This window comes from Micrasema longulum, unplaced genomic scaffold (genome assembly GCF_059751315.1).
Source record: "Micrasema longulum isolate JH-2025_06_02 unplaced genomic scaffold, ASM5975131v1 h1tg000301l, whole genome shotgun sequence".
Classification (NCBI taxonomy): Eukaryota; Metazoa; Arthropoda; class Insecta; order Trichoptera; family Brachycentridae; genus Micrasema; species Micrasema longulum.
In genome coordinates, this window is record NW_028277505.1 from 1,237,699 (window position 1) to 1,254,215 (window position 16,517).

The window sequence follows — 16,517 nt, forward strand, 5'->3', positions numbered from 1 at the left end:
GTTGGGATACAACATAATGGAAAGTGGAAGCACGTACATAATTAAATAAAGGCAAAAATGAAAATTAAGTATTATTACATAAACTCACATATATTTTAAAGAGCATCTGGACAACACGCTTAATAGTTTATAAATCTATGCAATATCTCTCAACAGTCTCCTGCAATGGTCTCTTCCTTTAGCCGAAATCCAGACTTGTACACTCCTCCTGGAAATGGCTTTCGTTTTGGAGAACTTAATACATTCATCCAGGACATTGAACACTCTTGGGGCCGCAAAAGAGAAATTCCTATGAGCAAATTTTGTACGTATTTTTGGAGTTAAATAATTTAAATTACAGGAAAACCTCGTACGAGTATTCTGCTGGGATCTACTCTTGTAGCCACATGACCAGAAATGTGTCAATGACTCTTTTAAAAAAAAATCTAATGTCCAGTACTTTCATTAATTAGAACAATGTCTCAGATGGGAAAGTGGGGAGACAACGCAGCATATTAAATATTTTAAATATTTATTTGAAAAGTGTTGATTTAATTTTTTTTATCGAATATTTACATTATTTATTGTGAATATTTATTATATAATATTTATTTATTTTGAATATTCGCATTATTTACTAAATGTTTCGACGTTTTTAGCCTTCTTTAGGCTTTCTAAAAACTCATTAAACCTATTAGCCTTTATAAAATATATTGTTTAGATTTCCAGTCGGTCACAAATATGTCTAATATACAACAAATATCTCTATTTCATGTTTTAACAAAAACCTCATATACTATTTTCATTTGTTTTCTCTTTCCTCTCTCGAATAATTAACACTTTATGTCTTTCAGCGTTCAGTACTAAAAGTTTTTTTTTCAACTGCGAGATTTCCTTGGTTAATTAATTAATATTTTAAATCAAATGGGAATATTATATAAAAATGAAAGCTCAACCCTGCTATTTACAATTGAAATCTCGCGAAATCGCACTACCCTAAAAACCTTATTACTCGTTCTCCAAGCATTCACTTTTGATTTTAGTTACCCTTTTCCTATCAGTGACTAGGAACTATTCACTTTGACGGAAAAGTTCGATTGAGTTTTTGGCACTTACGGAAACGATAAGATTTTCAAGGTTCTACCAGGAAGATGGACTAAGTAAATTGTTTATGTTTACGAAGTGCAGAGAAAATCTAAATATGCCTAAGCACATTCAGGATTTCATATAATAATTCCTAAGAATTTGTTTTATTCAACACTGAACCAATATTATTTTTGACGTCTATTCACAAAAATTATATTTTGTTCACGAAAACTCGTCATTAAAAAAACGTATTTTCATTTGTCACTCTTCATCTTTGGAAAATCAAAACGGAAATTCAATCTTGAACAGTTATTTCGAAAAATAACACTTTCTTGAATAGTTAGTCGTATGATTTTATAGCGCACGAGTAACAAGTAATAAATTTCCTCCATTTTTTAAAAATCATCCCTTTGAAGGAATATGTCGAGTTTCGTTTATTATAAACTCAATACACGTTTGGGCAAAATAAAACAAACATCCGCAAACATAAAACGCGTATATCTCTTTCCCGAATCAAGCTCAATTCCTGGGCGTTTGGTAGCCGTGTATGTTTGCGACCCCTAACCCTCGACCAATTCCATCGTTAAAACCGACGCCGATAAAAGCACGACAAACGGAAGGCTGTGTATACTGGAGGCTGTAGATATATCACGTAGTGCCTTTTATTCGTCAGCTGTTAATGAACGAAATGGCGGCAACGTGCTGACCTTTTTTCTTCCGAGCGGACATTACGGTATGTCTCCTACTCCTATGCCAAATCCCCCCCGGACCGGATGCGGACGCCTTACCACTTATTCGGTTATTTTTCCAAACTCACGCGTTACAGCCGACATTCATTAGAGGGTTAATCGTATGAAAAGAAAGTCATCAATTTTCATATCGGCTTACGTGTGTTCCGAAAGAAATTCGTGCGAATCACTCGCAAAAAATCGACGCATGACTGATTAATATTTCGTTTTAATTTCGTACAAAACAGAAACCTCGATAATTACTCAAGCTGGCAGCTTACTTTCTGAAATGTGTGAATGAACAGAAAATTCAAATAAAAAATTTAGAAAATTACCCCAAAATTACAAGGCATAAATTTTCTGATTTGAGAATTATTTTCCTTCTTTTCCTTCTTAAGTCGTCACTTCATACAAATTATTTTTTATCATCATCATTATTATCATTTCCTATCCGCACCTAGTAGTGCATAGGACACTACATTAGCACACCAACCATGGTTTATCTTGATCATTTTGTTACATAAGGGTGAAATCGGGTTGTGGTCCCGTGGCTAGTGTTGCGGACTCAAGGGCCAGAGGTCCGAGGCTCTAATCCTACTTAACCCCAACTTGATTTCCATTTTCTAATCGTTAGTTATTTAGAACTCGTCGAAAATGGCCACCAAAATTAAATATTTGGGTGAATTATAAGAACGCTCAATTTTACGAAAACTCGAATTTCAACAGCTTTTGAAAAAACTATGATTGTTCTTTTTCATGTACGGGTGGATGAAAAATACAATTCAATGTGTGAAATCAAACCTAAATCCACGTCGAGCCTTTTTGATTTGATGGCTACGCTCAGGTAAAAATCCTGAACAAGAAAATCGAGTGGATAGACCGCCGTATAGTGAATTTGGTTGATGAATTCGTCTACCATTCTTCAGGTCCCGCGTTCAATAATGGAAAGGTGGACATAAATATTGATTTAAAGGTAATTTCCTCTGCAATATTTCATTGTTTCTGGGCTGGCTCTCAAATTCATGCAACAGATTATCAATATATACTGCATTTGTTGAACCAATACAGTACCAAATGCATCACAGGGTACGCATAAAAATATGATGATGAAGATGTTACTTAAAACGTCACAAAAATATGTACAGTTTATTGGTAAATTTATGTATTCAATTGTGTTATTATGATGTAATAACTTATATCAACATATAAGTTGTTAATTTAAAAAATACTTGGTACACTTCCACTTATTTATTATATTCCACTTTCGCCATATTGGGCACGCCACTGAGTTTGTAATCTCCTTTCTTCGAAATAATCGCGAAGGTGTAAAAATTCAAATTCAATTCAAAAGAAGAGTCAACAGTTAATCCATCTCCTTGGAAGTGACCAGGAAGACGAATTGGATGCAGACCAGGACTTCGGGATTGCCCAGGTCAGTTGTATTCAGTTTTCTTTGACGGATTACCTGTCGGTTGGGTTCGAACTGTTGGCCATTGTTATATAAATTAGCTTTGATTGTTATTTGCGAATCGAAGCTGCAAAAGAAGAAATATGTGTATAGCTTGTGATTGACAGAACATTATACATAAAATGGTTTCCACTTATTATATATTGTACAGTGTATGGATAATTTTTTACTCACCAGTCTGAAGATGCCCATTAGAGGGTGAAAGCGCTAATTGGTCAAAATAAATACGTGGAAGTGTACCAAGTATTTTTTTAATTAATAACTTATATATATTTTTTTAATTATATATATAAAACACGAGTGATACTTTAATCCATAAATTTGGAATGTCCAAATTTTGCCAATCATTTAATAGAAAACAAACATTCCTTCGAATTAAAAAATAATGTAAAAATTGCACCCAAAGGCCATAAACTTGACAAATTAGAAATTCTCGAAATTAATAGATTAAAAAATAAACCCGACGTAGAATTACTTAATGAACAGATAACACATGTGCATTCTCCATTACTTTACCCATTGTAATATAATTTTACTAATGAATTTTTACCCTTTGTTTTTCAGAAATCATTATTTACAAAACCACACTCACGAAGGATGAGACACCAAAAATAAAATAAAATACTTAAACTCATTAAAATAGCATTATATCAATTCATTAGTTAACCCATAGAAAATTTGTTGATAATGATCCTTAAGATAAAAATAACTTTATTTAATTTACTTACATATAACTTAGAATTATGTATCCTTACCTCTGTTCTGTATAAATACATTTAACTTTTTAATAAAGATACCAGTCTCGAAGATGTCGCGAAAGCGATGAAACCGGTCACTGGATATTCCAAATTTGTGGATTAAAGTATCACTCGTGTTTTATTTATATAATAAATTACAATGAACTTCCATCAAGAATTTTCACTTACAAACTTTAATGTTTTGAATAACTTATATATAAATATAAGTTATTACATCATTACAATGGAATTCCATCAAGAATTGTCAATAAATAATTTAAATGAAATAATTGTGTTATTGATGTTCTAAATAAATGTTGCTGTCAAATACAAAATATAAAATGTCTGTCATTAGCTTTAAACAAATTAAACATATTTAAATATGTGTTAATTCTTTGAATAACAATACATTACTTAGTATAAAGCCTTATTTTTAAACGCCGTTTTATAATAAATCATCTCAAGGGCGCTTGAAATCAACCGGCTCGTTCAAAATAAACATCTTCAAATTTATGGAAATGGTTTTTTTATATTACAATATCACACAAAATGATTTATTAAATTTATGTTTATTTTGAAAACTTAAATCTACGCAAATTAATATGATAAATGACTATTCACAAATTTCTATGGTGTGATTAATCAAAATGTTTCAACATACCTATTTATAATTCAGACTTGTATTTATTTAGAAATTTAACTCTACCATCCAAATTATCTTTCTAAACGAATTCTAGTCAACGGTCGTCAATCAATTCTATCGATCAAGCAAATTTTATGGAAATTAAAATTAAATCCAATAACAACCAGCGCTTTGAAAGCAGGGTGACATTAGCGATGATGTTTATAATATCTTCAATTATTTTAAAATTGGATACTTATAGGAAATTTCTCACTAACCAATTGTTTCAGAAATAGATTGGATTGTTGTCTTGTGGGTAGAGTCGCGGACTCACGAATCGAAGGTTCGAGATTCGAACGCCGCCCTACACCAATTCGATTCCCGTTTTCAAATATTGTGTTGTTGGCAATTCATTGAAAATACCCCACAAAATACGAAATATTTGGAAAAATCATAAGAACGCATGTATTTCTTTTTTATTAATCTTATTTTGTATTTTAGTTTAATTATTTTCAGGATTTATTTATCCATTCCTCGCAGTGCAAAAGACACTGTAACATGTAATATTCAAGTTATACCACTTATGAAAATATAAATTATTATTATAGGAATCAAATTAAGTGGCATATAGTAGGAGTCTACATTCAAGGCGTACGGAAGGAATGCGGTGGTGTGTTGTGACACTGTCCGGTTGAGTTTAGATAAAAATTAGCTGGTCATTCTTTTCATGGTCATGTCATACCATATTTATAAGCTATATACTTTTTAACAATTAAAACAGGAATGGCCCACGCTCAGACGCTGAAGTATTTGTGGGATTTTTTTCCAATTTACGTTGTAGCTTAATTTTGAGATGTATTTTTCCAAAGTGTAATTTTGTAATTATATTTCTATGTAAATAATATATGTATGAAAAAAAAAATATCCTTGAATACCGAGGAACTAATTTTGATCGAAACTCAACCAGGCAGCGTCAAAATACCTTACCGTATTCCTTTCATGCGCCTTGAACGTAGACTCCGACTATATATTTATATAGTACTAATGCATTTTTAAATGTTAAATAAAATAGAGGCGTAACTTGAATTTCAAAATAAATTTATACCTTTGTTTTATGGCAATTTCTCACTAACAGATTGTTTAAGAAATATATTGGATTGTTATCTTGTGGGTAGAGTCGCGGACTCACGAATCGGAGGTTCGAGATTCGAACGCCACCCTACACCAATTTGATTCCCAATTTCAAATATTGTGTTGTTTGCAACTCATTGAAAATAACCCACAAAATACGAATTATTTGGAAAAATCATAAGAGCGCATGTATTCATTTTTTATTGATCTTATTTTGTATTTTAATTTAATTATTTTCAGGATTTATTTATCCATTCCTCGCGGTGCAAAAGACACTGTAAAATGTAATATCTCCAAATAGTTTTGTTAATTTATTCGATGCAAAATTTTTCCGAAAGGAGATTGCTGCGTCCGTTCTCGGACTTCAATGTTAGTTATCAAATCGAACCACTTTATACATAATATTTTCCTTCAGCACTTACTCTCAAAACGCATAAGTTTAGTGTTCTGAGCTTTGGCAAGGTGCCAAGATTCGCACCTTTATAGGAGTACTGGGATTAAAAAGAAGTTGAATAATCGGCATATCGTTTTGACCGAGTATAGACTGGAGTTCCACAGAGTTTTTTTTTTTTTTTTTAGTGTACACGGCAAAAATGCCTTTTATAAACTTAAACATAAAATCATATAACATCAATTTTATCTATATATATTACACAGTTGTTGTTTAAATTTTACTAATAAAATAACTTTGCGATTTTTATACTTAACATACTTAGGTAAAAAAAATAAAAAATATATACATAACGCGGTACATTTGGAATATCAAAAATCATAAATTATTGATTTGTTGATATTGTTGAAATGTTTATTGAATTCCCTAGGTATAATACTAACTGTCTCTTGCTAAAGAGCTCAGGGGTTCTCAACCGTTATAAAATATATATTTGTATAATATATACAATATGTACTATCTTTGTAACAATATGGTATTGTAGGATGAGGTGGTGCGTATGCTAATATATTAAACCCTCTTAAAATAGTATAAAGATTAATTATTAATTTTGAAAAAACCCTTAACATTCAATACGAAAAGTCTATCCAAAATATTTAAAGTTCATACAGTAGACACTCTTTATAAAATAAATTCTATTATGCAAATTTATAAAGAAGAAAAAAAGAAAGAATTTGAGATGAATAAGTCACTTAAATACCAAAATAATATTAAAATTCCTAAATTCCATACAAGTCATGGTCAAAATAGCTTTGTCTTCAAAGGTGTAAAAAATTATAATAATTCTCCCAATGAACTAAAAACTTTTAAAAATAATATATCAATAAATAAATTTAAAGTTTATCTAAAGAAATTTTTTGTACACGTGTAAAAACAACATTAAATTTTAATTAGTATGAATGTACTATTGTATTGTGTTTTTTCTTTGTATATGCTATGTTTTTTTTTGTTTTAAAAAAGAAATATTAACGTTCTTATGATTTACGGAAATATTTAATTTTGAGGGCCATTTTCGAGTTGTAAATAATTCACTATTAGAAAATGGGAATCGAGTTGGGGTAAAGTGGGATTCGAACCACGGACCTTTGGTCCGTGAGTCCGAGACACTAGCCACAGGACCACAACTCAATTTCTCATGTACTCGTATTTAAAATTACATAAACTATTATAAATAAACAACTAAAACACTCTCCAAGCACAAGAGTTAGTTTATTTTTTTGGAGAGTTACAGTGATAATATTTACTAGATGTGTAAAAGAAGGTGTGTTTAGAATTTTACAAAAACATGTACTTTTTATGAAATTTATTAAAAAAAAATAATTTAAAAATATGTTTATAAAATAATAATAAACCTTTAAAAAAATTAAATTTTTAAAAAATAATTTGAATTTGAAAACTATAAAAAACAAGTATCTAGTCATACGTTTAAATATACATATTTAACGTGTATTTATGTATCCATTTTTTTTTCTCTTTTAACAAATTGACATAAATAGGTACTTAAACAGCAGTCAGAATCCTAAACTATTTCTCTAATGGCAAGTTTAAACTTCATTTGGCTAATGTGGAAATGTCAATACAACTGATCTGGTTCCCTTGACTGTGCAATCTTGAAATAGATGAATTCATAGCATAATTAGTGGCAGCAATATCTATATGAAATGGCACATTACGTCTAGTAGTCCTAACAGGTATTCGGAATTGAATCATTTCTAGCAAGTCAGGAAAATCTAACATGTCATTTATTAACAATATTTCGAGTTTGTCCAAATTTTTGTTGACGAGGACTAGGTTCACGCACGGAAGGTTCTGGCTTCGATTCCCGGTGAGAACACAAAAATTTTAATTAGATTTTTTCAACCATGGGTGTTCTGTGATGTAATTTACTACTGTAATTAGGCCTCCTGACCTGTTGTGTTACAAAAATAAATAAATAAAAATAAATAAATAGATGTTCAAATATGGGCAGAATGGTGAATGTTATACAGTGTGTAAAGTGGCCACTTAAACCAGCCAATGACAGGTCATAAGCCCTGTAGATGCCTGGATTTCCATATTGCCTTCTCTAAAAAGTTCTTCATCTCTGTTGTAATCTGTTAATGCCATTTATTATCTTAAAGAGAAACATTAAATCAAGTGTATTAATTAAGAAGTCATAGTTTATAGATTTTATAGGAATAGATAGCTTGTAATTGATAAAACGTAAAAATTTTATCTGCACTCTCTCAAGTTTTAACGAATAAACTCCGTAAAATGGGCTCCAGAAACTCGAATCATATTCAAGTATGCTTCTGACAAGTGATTCATACAAAGTTTTGAAAGGTAAAGCTGATTTGAAATCTTTGACCGTTCTTAAAATATATAATAACGATTTCATTGCTCTATAAGTTATCTCACTAATATGAGGTATAAATGACAGTTTTTGATCAAATACAATACCTAGATCCTTGATTTCTGATACGTTTAGTAAAACATTTTGATTTATACTATAATACTCAAATAAGAAAGGTTGTTTTTTATATTTATAGATGTATGGAATATACTAGAGGTTCTTTCCTCTGTGAAAAGCACAACATTTCAAAATGGCGTTGTTCGCGTTATCGCTATGACTGCTCTGCTCAATTTTTTATAGCGTTGAAAACCGTTTATAATCCAAATAATTAGGTGAAAATCCAAGATTTAATGTTGAATTAGGTTGGTATATTATCAACAAAATATAATTAAACTCGATTAGAGCTTGTAAAAGGAAAAGTTATCTACAAACGATTTCGCGACCTAGCCGAGTTGTTCAGACAGTAGTTAACAACTGTCAGTAATCAATTGCAACATCAATTCCTGGTAAAATTTGTTCCTTTCTAATGCATAATGACATATTTATCTAAAATACACCAAAGAAAAGAAAAATTTTGATTCTTATAATATTAAATATTAACAAATTGGAGAAACTAAAGAAAAAATACTAAAACAGAAAAATAATAACTATAAGCGAACTACAAAAGAAATATTATGGATACATTTACCAAAATGCCATAAAAAGTAATCTTTATGATTGATTCTAACTTTCAATAAGATATTAAATAAAATATATATCGAAATATCTAAAACTTATAAAAACTAACAAAATTAAAGGTAATAACTGAAGAATGGCAGAGTTGTTAGATGTGCGTAGGAATGCGAATTTTGAAAGATGCGCGGTTTTTTTTAAAAAAATCGTAGATTTGAACAGGCAGGGCTTTCCGCGAATATGTTGCCAGACGAATGTCTCCATTAACTAATCGAAAGATTGATTTAGCATTATTTCAATGGTGAAATCGGTTGGTTGCATATAAATATGACTGACATCGGGTAGCTTATTTAAATTTACATTTTGTTATAAGGATTTACAAGGATATGGTGAAATACTCCTTCAGTGTCTTGAAAATATCTTTAAAAAACCACCCTATAAATTTCGGCAAAATTTACTTTTATCTTTACATTAATCGACCAAACAAACTGTAGTTACCAAACAGCCATTACTCATTCTTAACGACTATTCGTGTATGATATAGTTTATATTCCCTTTGCATATTAAACACTAAAACGGTATATTAGATTCATTTCGAGTTCTTAAAGGCATTTTTATTATTACAAAACTACGCAATGAAATCCAAAATGACTCCATTCGTTTTATTTATTCTGACTAATAAATTTTATGGGTTCCTTTAGTTTTATCGATCCGGTATTGTGTACTGACAAATGGGTGTGATTTTCCAAATTGTAAACAGATGGTCGTCAAACGGTAGGCTCCAATAAAAAACTAGATATTGTTACGGCAATACTATGATTTATTTGTGACGTTGATTGATTCTAAGTTGTTTCTTTCGATTCTTCAATAAATCCAATAAATCTATCATAAATAATAAATATTCTCGAAGATAAAATTCCCCTAATGATATTTGCGACTATTTGAAGGTAAAATAAGAAGTAAGATTAATTATTTGTCAAAGACTTATAATATGATAAATGATGATTATTTTTATGGCAAGCAGGTTTGTAGCAACATCGAACACGATGTAATGTCACGTCTCTGCACAAGCAGTAATCTAATCTCCACCTCTGACATAAAACTATACAATTGATATACAGTAGACTCGAGAGTGGCTCTATGATTTGGGGGCCACATGAACTGAAGTACTCTCTTATGATAGAGAAAATCCAAAAGAAGTTTCTGAGATATCTCTACATGAGAGAGTGCGGGTATTATCCTTGGCTCTACCCGACCGAGTTTCTCCAGGGTATGCTTGGCTACAACAGTTTAGAGACTAGAAGGAATGTGTATTTGACCACACATTTTTATCGATTGTTGCGCGGTATGATCGATAATTCTGAAATTATGATGAGCATTGGTTTGTATGTTCCTGATAATTACCTAAGACAGCGTCAGCATAGATTGTTTCATATTCCGATATTCAGGACCAACCTGCCTATGGTTATGCCTGTTGGAAGAGCTACCGCTATGTTGAACAACATCGCTCTGGATATTGATCTGTTTCATGTATCCGAAGGGGTTTTCCGGAGCAGGATTCTTCGACTCCTTTGACATGAGTCTCTTTCGTGTATTTTTTTTCCTTTTTTATAATATGTACGTATTGAATATATTTTTGTAATGTATATGTTATATTTAAAATAAACAAATTGAATTGAATTGAATTGAATTGAAATCAAAATACTATCCAATCTAAGAGACGTTGCCATCAATGTTTTTTTAAATCCGCAAGCACTTCGACATACAGTATCAGCATTAGTATAGTTTTACAGTTATTATTTATGCAATACATATTAGTAAAACAAATCTTTACAGTGAATTAATACTAATGTAATGCATATTATTAAAAATAAATCTATACAGTGAACATTTATTATGTGCCTACATACAGAACTGATTATGATTTACGAATATCCTTTGTAGGCCTGCACTGCATCGTAATCAGTCGCATCGTATCTCTATCATTTTTAATTACATAAATGGGATATGATTAGTAATTATTGCCATTTGCCCCTCTTTTTTACTCTTTTATCATAATCACGTTAGATACAGAACTCGAGACCTCTTGCATGTTCGGCAAACTCACTTTCCACTAAAACACGAAGCGGACTATTAAATTGTATATACTCATACAAATCGAATAATACATGTACTCAAATGTAGGTACTGAAACATTCATCAAAGTGTTAAACTCGGGTATAAAAGACGTTAGTCCCCTAGTAGGGTATCGGACTCGAGATAAGAATGTTTGAGGTTCGGACCACGCTCCACCCCGACTTGTTTCTCATTTCCTAACATGATTATTTACGCTTAGGAAAAAGTAGCACCAAAATTAAAATATGTGGGTTAATTGTCAGTACGCAAATACTGGTTTTTGTAGAATTTTAGGTGATTTAAATTGACCTTTTTCAATGTCAAAGCAGGTAAAAAACTACAATTGTAAAATTCCATTTAGCAGATTTTTTATTATGTGAGTTCTGACTGCTTACAAAGGTTAAATAGAATAAATCGAATTGGCAATCCAATGATTTTCGTACATCAAAATTGCCAGTGTATTTGACATCCTAATTTAATTATTTCCTTTACAAATTTTAACAATTGTTATTTTGGATGTTAACTTTGATACTGCTTGTTCCACAAACTAATTTCAGTTTCCGCAATGTTTTTCTAGAATATTGGTTTGGTATAATTGGAAAGCATTTACAAATTATAATATACGTTCTTTTAGAGATTAATATATTTCTTTAAAGTGAGTACGTACAACAAAACGGATATAATGTTTTTTTGCATTATGTATATGGACAACGCAGATCCAAAATTTTTAAATTCAAATAATGACATTTGCAAGTATTTTTTTCTAATTGAAATTGAGTGTAAGTTCAAGCTTTTTAAAATAGGTTGGTGTATTAATAAAAAACGTTTATTTATAATATTTCATAAATACCTACTTTTTTATTTACAAATACCTTATTGGTATTTTTTTATGGAGATTTGCTTATTCAAATTATTACCTTATCCGCGCTTAATACCATGCATTGGAAGAACAATTGTACCGTATCTCGACGCCTTGTTTCATGAAGAGAGAAAGATTGGTCTGCCGCATCTGATGCCAGAAAAGAACACCTATTTTCTTTACAAATGAAGTACAAGCGGTACTGCAATCCTTAATTTAATGCGCATTTTTTTATATATATTTTTTTTTATTTTGTTTTTTTACAATAAATAGAGTACTAAAGAAAATTAAGCATAATTACATATCAATGAAATACATAATTATAGAAAAATAGTAAACAAAATTCCCACAAAGGCATGGCCTGTTCGTGGGTATACAAGAAAATGTTAATAAATTTTTGGTCCTATAGTAAATAATGGACAGTTATAATATTTTTGTATAACATAAGAAAGAAAAAATAAAATATTCTCTAAAAGATAATATGGTATTTAAATTATTTTTAAAAAACACTAAAATATTCCTTATTATTAAAGGGCAACAAAATAAATCATAGAAAAAAAGAGTTCATATCTTTAGTTTGAATATAGGATAGTGCATATTTTTTAAAAGACGGAAAATTTTGAAAGTTTGGAATCAATGAAATATTATGAGTAAAAAAAGAATTAAAAATTTTTGGGCCTATAAAATACGCATGTCTCTGTGCGAGTCTCGTTTTACAATGTGGTATTTCTAACACACGATTCCTTCTTTGACTTGATCTATTTGAATTACTTGTAAATAAATATTTTTATTAATTTATATTCTTAACACATTGCTACAACGTAATATACAACCATTAAACTTTAAACCAATATCAAATTATATTTTACGTTTCATTTATTTTTGTAGAAGAAAATTAACAACCGAGCTAATTTGGATTTATTATTTACTGCCTTCATAAAAAGATTTAATTTGAATTTCTGTCTCCTTGTAGTTACACGCATTCCAAAAAGGAAGCCTGAGGTTATTCTCACCCAGCCATAATAATTCGGCGGCAATTATTTTTCTGTTCAAGGAGATCAATATTTCATTTCTGTATTATTATTCGTTTCCTAACCTTACCTTCCCTTGTGTTAAGTTATCAGAAAGTCAATTGCGTTTTCGTTCGTATGTAGCCGAAACAAGTGCAAATACAATTACGATAGAATCAAATGACTAGGATACAAAAGAAAGGTACGATATGCTAGCTGACACACATTTGTTTAAATTCATTAGTATTGTATCACTAATAATCTAAAGTTCATATTGCCCGGGTAGGTACCCGGGGTAAGAGTATCATAGCAGTATATCTACAAATATAGCCATACTATAGGTTTTATCTCCATTAATACAAAGTAGAGTAACATACAATTATTTTTTTACCTTCAATCATTCAAATGAGCGATATTCATAAACAGGGGTCAAAATAGCTTTTGTTCTTATTCGGGGCAAGATGGTCAAACAAAAGCACTGTCAAAATTATTCCACTTTTTCAAAAAATTTAAAGTAACATTGGTAACATTTTTTTTCGTTCTGAAACAACAACGTATCTCTATCTGACCGACTGAGCAAATAGGCCTTTAACTCTATAGATTTTAATATACTTATGAGCTATTGTTCTTCTTGCGCACAGTTACTCTTGCCCCACGTGACTTAATTAGTAAAAAATGTTTCATATTTTAAAAATACGCTATCCGCTTAAATTAAAAATTTTATACAGCGTCGACCTTTATAAATTATCTCCGTAATTTGTAAATACCTTTTAATCTTAATTTTATTAGATGTCACCACGCCCCACCAATTAAGTTCAAGCGTTTATCTTGTTGACATGAGAATCTTTAACGTTTATCCAATTCAAACAATAAAATGTTAGCAGTCGACAGTGTATCTAGTACCTATATAAAGTCTCGTAAGAAAAGCATTGCAAACGCAATTTAGAGAACAGCATTGTAAGCGTATTGATATTTTTGTTGACAAGCTCTAGAGTTATCAAAACGGGTTTTTTTAAATAATATAACTGATTTAATAAATGACTTACTTAAAAATCTGCCTAAGCTGCAATACGAAATTTTGTATTCCTTTGATTTCAATATAACGCAGCAAGTTGGCTATGAATTGACTCATATCCTCGCTGGTCAATGTGGTTTTAGGAGTTATCTTCTCCGCTTTAAGCTCTCAGAATTCAATAGCTGTCCATGTGATGGACGAAACACCCTAAAATGTCTCTCGTTTGTTAATGCATTGTCCCTTTTTCAGCTCAGACCACATAGAGCCAGATGCGTGCTGTAAAAGGCTGAATGAGGATCTGAGAGATATCGCAACCGTATTAAACCATAAGAACTTAACACATGAGTTACTATCATATATGGTAAAAATAGTACAGATAATTGTCAAAAGAAATAAAAATAGGACACAAATTGCCAAACGCTGTCGAAGTGGAACGGATGGTCTGTTGATATTTATCAATAGTCCGGCGTGAGAGCCTATTTGAGTCTAAATGAGTTTTCTGTGGTTTCCTCTTCAATAAGCAAATGCTGAGACGTTCCTTAACAAAGCCACAGCCGACTATCCCGCCAGATCCTCACACAATAGTTAAAGAGTTTGAAAGAACATACATATTGCAGTAAATATAAGCTTTATACATAATTAGCAAGGAAAAAAAAAGCAACTTCCATTAAAAAAATGTAAAAAACTGGTCTTATGGATACCTGCAACCTACGTTCATAAACGGATTGAATATCAAATAATGAAATACTAACATTAGATTATTTAAGACGTTTGTTTATCATACTAATAAAATTGAGATAAATTGGTATTTTTTGTATCGAAAATCACCTTTACGACTAAATGCAAACGTGTTAAAAAATATATTGTCATTTTTTACAGCCAATATATACTCATGTTATATCATACATATCCTGCGTAATATACACCTAAATATACGAAGCCATTGATTTCTTTTTTTTTTAAATTTATCAAACTTAAAAATAGTTATATAAAATTAGCCAATGTTTAACTTACCTTTAACAGTTTATCGTTAGACCACGTGACGTAAACAAGAAATCTTTACCGTAACACGACACAAAACTTTTAATTAATTAGTATCAAGCTTTGTATACTAATACACCCACTTCTAATGTATAACCTCCTGTTGTATTCACTTTTTATTTTCACCAAAACATTGTAAATTTAATTACATAACTACCCCTGAGTCATCATCATATCAAAAGCTTATCACAAGCCAATGTCACTGCGCATTTGTTTGAAGTTTGGAAACTTTTAATGCACGAATAATAATGACTTTAAAATATTTTAATTACTTAAGAAATAAAATTACACTTATTTAAAACTTACGTTATCAATAAACTTACTTATTCTTTTCTTTATAACTCCCCTTTTAATCAAAGATTTTTTAAAACTTCACTATTTTTTTATTTTGTTTTTGGGTTTATCTGCCGTTTTTTTTTCGGGCGATTGTTTTTTTAAACACGTTATTTTTCACTTTTCGGGTTGTTTAATTCGGTATTTTTTATGCTAACTCGAGGGTAGGTGTGTATGGCGGTGTCGTCCAGACAACGGACGTGCAGACCAATGCGACGCTGGTCGTTGACTGGCGAAGTTAGAGCCGCGCAGGCGCGTCGCGACGCCCTCCGGGTCTCCCCTCGATCACCCCAACCACCACGCTATCCTCCCCCTGCCCGGCGCAATTAGATTCTGATTGTGATGAGAAAGAATCGCCCCCTTAACTTGTGTCAGTAGATATCGATGCCCAATCAATATGAACAATATTAAACATAAAGGGCCACATGGGAATAAATGTATTAAAATGCAGTCACTAGGCAAATTACAAATACCTACGTTTTCAAGCAAAATCCGATATGTAATCTGATCATATTTAAATCATCTGTGTATAAAATTAGATCTTCAAAAATAACGGTATAAAGCCATTAAGAATAAAGAAAAATGAATTATGAATATGAATAAATCTTTGTTTAAAAATACTAGTTTCGCTTTACCCTCTTAAAATGTTATTTTTAATGATATTATTAGCGACTGACCGAAACGAAAACCAATTTTCGGCTTTTGTTCTAGTTTCGGCCGAAACCGAATCTTATTAATATTCGGTAAAAGTCACTCTAAAATCCCCAAAATAAGGCGTTTTTATTGTTAAAGCATACGAGTTAATTAAAATAAGTGTTAAATGAAAAACACAATGAAATAAAACGCATAAATTTAACAATATGTTGTTATTTATTTATTTATTCATCAACGGTTTACAGAACCTTTTACAAAAATTATATTATAAAAATAATTACAGC

At 30.7% G+C, this 16,517-nt stretch overlaps 1 protein-coding gene across 1 annotated transcript in view; it reads right to left on the reverse strand.

Moving 5' to 3' along the window:
- The window catches only part of kek2 (leucine-rich repeat, immunoglobulin-like domain-containing kekkon 2 protein), a 494,704-nt gene extending 478,891 nt beyond the window's left edge, over positions 1 to 15,813 (reverse strand). The window contains exon 1 of the mRNA XM_088224643.1: positions 15,220 to 15,813. The gene's annotated coding sequence lies outside the window, so the exon portion shown is untranslated. The remainder of the gene's footprint in view (positions 1 to 15,219) is intronic.
- Between the last annotated feature and the right edge of the window lie 704 nt (positions 15,814 to 16,517).